Raw genomic sequence first — 6,000 nt, 5'->3', positions numbered from 1 at the left:
CCTCTTCCTGCTCAGTTCAGCTTTTCATTTGTTTCTTGAGGTTCCCTATAGCACAACCAATTTGATATTTTGGATGATTTATATCAATTTGTTAAAACTGAAACTAATAACGGATGAAATTCAGTTTAGAGACCAAATTAATTAATTAAATTGCTTTAGATATATTTATATCTTTTAAGCAGAACTGATTGCAAATGAGGTCAAGCTGGCTTCTGAATGAAGTTTAAAAATCATTGTCATTCACAGTAGTTTTCTGTTGAATTAAGGGGAGAATGTGTATAGATGATCACACTTATACAAATGCTTTGGAACAAACTCCTGAGAATGGAGCCTGTGGAACCTGGTAACAGGTCAGGTTTTTTTCGTTTGTTTGTTTTTTTGACACGGCACATTTTGTAATTAGAAGTCTTTGTGATTTTCCTCTTGACCATGTGAAAAAAAGGGGAAATGCCTTGGGAAACTACTTTGCAGTGTTACCTGGTCCACAGTTATCTGCCCAACACCCACAAAAGATGCATGTCAGCTCCCACCACCACTCTGTGGGACCCAAGTTTATGTCTTTAGCGTACTTTCGCTCCTGTCAACACAGTCGTATTTATTTCTTTCACCTGAAAAGTGCACGAACTCTCTAGAGAAGTAGTAAATTACTCAGGAAACAAGTGTCTTCTCTTTGAACACATTTTGGGGAATAACATAATATCACTTCTATCTTATACATTCTCATGCACAGGGTTAATCTAATGGCAACAAACAATGGGACAGAAAGAATTTAAACATTACAATCCTATATATGTAGTCTCATATATTTTAATATTGAATTCGCCAGAAGTTTACTCTGAGTGAGAAACTGAATTTTGAGAATTTTACTGTAATATAGGCATAGATATTTTATTTTTTTAATGTATAAAACGTAGTATCATGGGCTGTAAGCAGGCTATTGTAGTGCTATATGCAAGATTCTTCCACTAGAGGCCCCTCAACTAAATATATATATTGAAGGGAAGTGAAAAAAGGTTTTTTGGGTTTTTTTCATGATTAAAAGATTAAAAAACAATCAAAAGACTTTTTAATCTCTGCCATTAATGTATATCAGTGGAAAGTTATTTCAAATGAAAACATACAGCTATTCAACCAGAGCTATATAAGGTGGCAAGTCTATGATTAGAGGAGAATGTCATAAACAAAATAAAAAATAAAATCCTACTCTGTTAGTGCTGGATGGAAACCTTAAAAATAATTAATTTAGAAATACCCTAACCTCATTCCAAAAACTATTCTTAGTAAAGGAAGAAATCTTAGAAATAATTTTTAACATATTCAATTTAACCAAAATTGGAGACACCAAGGCTCAAAGAGGGGAAGTCATTTGCCCAGGGCCAGAGCACCAGTTACTGCACAGTCTGGACCAGACTCCAAGCTCCGGTCAGTTCCATGCTTTCCCCACTATTCTCTAATGTAACAGTATTCTCCACCTCTGTCAACATCCCTATCTATCTATCTGGAATAAATCCTTCTGATTCTCAAGTACTGGGAAAAGTCCCTGAAGCCCCCGACTTTGGGGCTGAGCGAGAGGTAATACTGCAGTTTTCATCACTAGAGGTGGAACTGTGCCCCTCCTGCCACACACCTATGGCCTTAAATTATGTCCCAGGCTTCCCTTTAGGTGTTGCTGTGGTTATTTCTGATTATATAAATTCATCGATTTTAATTTCTACTGTCTTATTTTAATTATCTATTGGTTTTTAGTAGTTGCTCTAGGGACACATATATCTTTAATTTTTCACAGTCTACTTAGAGTAAATATTGTACCACTTCACATAAACGTTAACAACTTTGCAAGTGCTTAGGTCCATTTTCCACCCTTCACTGTCCTTTATGCTATAGTTGTCATATCTATTACATGTATATAACATGACTCATCCCACAGGACGATATTAAAATCAAGTAACAAATTAAAAAAATTATGAGTGGAAAGATGATGTTTATTTGCCCACATATTTACCATTTCCTGTGTGTTTCATTCCAAGTTTCTGTCTTTGGAATAGCTTGTATTTCGGTGGACATGCATTCGCTTTGTTTTCTTTGATCTGAAAACGGCTTCCTTTCACTTCATTCTTGTTTTTAAAATACATTGTTTTATTTTGCAACTGCTTTCCCATATGATTTTCTCTCACAATAATTTTATCCCCATTTTATGACAAGCTATTGAGGACAGGGTACTAAGCGACTTACTCAAGACAACATAGCCAGGAGGTAGAGTAAATCAGGACTTAAATCCAGATCCTCTGACTTGAAATTCCACAATCTTTCTATTATGCCAGTCATTTATAAGCAGGAACATGAAGGGATGAAATTGCGATAACTCAGAAAAGTAGTTAATGTGTGGATTAGGGATGACAGGAAGAGGAATAAAAGGCCTCCTAACGAGAGAGACTTCAGACTACTGAGCAAAGTACTCTGGATGCAGACGGAAGAGTCCTCTAGGTTAAAAAAAAATTCAATGTAAAGAGACTATTCTTGCCTAAAATTATGGCGTACAGTAAGATTCAGGCTACAAAAGAATGGTTGTTGAGAGCAGAGGACTTTCACATTGTAAAGGACTTTCCCAGGAAACTTCCATTTCTGTTAGCTCTCAAGTTAACCCAAATTGAGAAATAGCAATTAGGAACAGAAACAGCAATAGAATGAGGAACAGAAGTATGGTTATTAAGCCCTAGTCAAGATAGACGGGACAGAAGGCTTATATTTTAAGGATTGGTATTATGTCTTTGAAAAAGGAGAAACAAACTTTTCTGCAATCAGAATACCAGCAGGAATCATCCCAAGCCAGATTTACCAATGGAGCTTAAATTTCAGGGCCCCCTTCAAGTGCATGGGTTCTTTGAGCTGTTTTCAAAATCTTTTTTAAAAATTAACATCTTATTGGTTTCAGATGTACAACGTAATGATTCAATATTTGTGTATACTGCAAAATGATCACCACAATAAGTCCAGTTAACATCCATTCCCACACATAGTTACAATTCTTTTTTCTTGTGATGAAAACTTTTAAGATCTACTCTCTAAGCAACTTTCAAATATGCAATATACGGCTATAACTATAATCACCAGGCTGTACATTACATCCCATGAACTATTTATTTTATAACTGGAAGTTTGTACCTTTTGACCTCCTTAACCCATATCGCTTGTCCCCAACCCCACCCTCACCTCTGGCAACCACCAATCTGGTCTCTGTATCTACAAGCTTGGGGTTTTTTGTTGTTGCTTTGTTTTGTTTTGTTTTTAGATTCCGCATGTAAGTGAGATCATACAGTCTTTGTCTTTCTCTGTCTGACGTACTTCACTTAGCATAATGCCCTCAAGGTCCATCTATGTTATTGCAAATGGCAAGATTTCATTCTTTTTTATGGCTGAGTATTTCACTTGTTCCATTTTGTGTGTGTGTTTGTGTATGTGCATGCCTCCTTGTGTATATATGTATGTATATATCATATCTTTATTCACTCATCCATCGATAGACAGTTAGGTTGCTTCCATATCTTGGTTATTGTAAATAATGCTGCTATAAACATAGGGATGCATGTATCTTTTTGAGTTAGTGTTTTTGTTTTCTTCTCACTTCATTCTTGAAGGATATTTTGCTGGATATAGATATATGGCTTGATGGCTTTTTTCCTTTAGCACTTTAAAGACATTCTATTTTCTTCTGGCCTTTAGATTTCTGATGAGAAGTGAGCAGCTATTTAAATCATGTGTAATATGTTGTCTTTCCCTGGCTGCTCTCAAGAGTTTATCTTCAGTTTTCAGCATTTTGATTATATTGTGCCCAGGTGTGGTTTTCTTTGCATTTTTCCTTCCTGGAGTTTGCTAAGCTTGCTGAATCTGTAAATTTACATCTTTCAACAAAGTTGGAAAATTTTTTTCTAATATTTGTTCTGTACCACCTGTCTCTTTTCTTCTAGGACTCAAATTATAATAAGTACGTTAGACTTTTTGATATTGTTCCACAGGCCCTTGAGGCTCTATTCTTTATTATTTTTTCAATCTTTTTCTCTGTTCCTAAGATTGGATAATTTCTACTGATCTATATTCAAGTTCTTCTATCATTATCAATCTTCTATGAAGCTTACCTGTGGAATTTTTAATTCATATATTTTATGTTTTCATGTTGGAATTTCCAATTGATTCTTTTTTATAGTTTTTATTTCTCTTCTGAGGTTTTCCTCTGTGTTCATTCCTTATGACACAGTTTCCTTTATACCATTGAACATATTAGCATAACCAGGGAAATGCAAATTAAGATCACAATAAGATACCACTATACCTATTAGATTGGCTAAAATTTAAAAGACTGACAACACTAAGCATTGACAAGAATATGGAGAAACTGGAAAATACAATGCTAGTAGGTATGTAATAAGATATAACCACTTAGGAAAAAGTACTTCTGGGTTTCTTAAAGTTAAACATACACTTACCAAATGACCCAGTCATTCTATTCCTAGGTATTTACCCAAGAAAAATGAAAACGTGTCCACATGAAGACTTACATATGAAAGCTCATAGCATCTTTCTTCCCAATAGCCAAACCAGGGAAAACTCAATGTCCATCAACAGATAAATGGGTTAACAAAATGTGGCATGCCCATACAGTGGAATAATACTCATCAATCTAAAGGAGTGGCCTACTGATACATGCAAGAACACGGATGAATCTCAAAATCATCACGCTGAGTAAGAAAAGCCAGAAACAAAAGACTATGTACTGCCTGATTCCATTTATTTAAAATTCTAGAAAATATAAATGAATCGTTTTTGCACACACGAAAAAATTAATGGTTTCTTGGAGGCAGGTTAGAGGGAAGAATGGACTGTAAAGGGGCAAGAAGGAACTTGGGACGGGTATATCTTGATTATGGTGGTGGTTTACCAGCTTATGTAATTGTCAGAACTCATCAAATCATACATTTTAAATGAGTGCAGTTTATCTTAAATAACAAAATTTATAACAAAGTTGATTAAAAAATAGCTCTATGAGGAAATGCTACTAAAATCCTCATTTCATAGAAAAAAGCAACTAATAAAAGGATATATTTATTACATGGAAGAAGAAAAATAATACCAATGTAATATATTAATTAAAATTAAATTACATAAATGACTTAGGCTTACTGATTCTAAAGATCTCCAAACATACAATATCACTATTTGAAGCTATCTAGACTTTAAAATATAACATTTTAAAAATTAAGAGCTTATGTAGAACAAAGTACACATACATTAAGGGAACCACTTGATTAATTTTTATGCTTGTATACACCCATGTAACCATCACTCAGATCAAGATATGGAATATTCCAGCACCCAGAAGACTTCTTCAGGACCCCTTCGAGTCAGAAATTACTCCCAATGAATGGCCAATGAATGATGACCTATATCACCTTTGCTTATTAGTTTTGTCTGTTTTTGAGCTTCGTGTAAGTGGAATCATATGGTATGTATTCTTTTGTGTCTGACAGTTTTCACACAATATTATGTCTGTGAGAATAATTCATGTTGTTGAATGTATCAGTAGTTCCTTCTTTCTTAACATTGTGTGTTATTTCATTGCATGAACATACCACAATTTATTTAGCCACTTTATTATTGGCAGACAATGAGTTGTCTCTGGTTTTCGGCTATTACAGCATGCTATGAGTATTTGGGAACACATATCTTTGGCAAGAATAAACCATAATTTCTGGTGGAAAAGTAGAATTATAGCATCATAAATAAAAAAGCATTGTAAGTTTAACTTTATTTTGATTAGATAAAATACATAGGCATTAAATAAGAAAATAATAAGTAATCTTGAAGTCTGCTTTTGTTATCGTTAGAGGAGCAGATGTTAATATCTTCCCCAGAGGAGGATTCCAGAATGGCTCCTCATGGAAAATTACGTGGAAAGCATTCGAGAACGAGCTTCAAGTTTATCCAGAATGTTATTTGAGGACCTCT

Source organism: Phocoena sinus, chromosome 16, assembly GCF_008692025.1.
Source record: "Phocoena sinus isolate mPhoSin1 chromosome 16, mPhoSin1.pri, whole genome shotgun sequence".
Classification (NCBI taxonomy): Eukaryota; Metazoa; Chordata; class Mammalia; order Artiodactyla; family Phocoenidae; genus Phocoena; species Phocoena sinus.
This window is presented reverse-complemented; position numbering follows the sequence as displayed.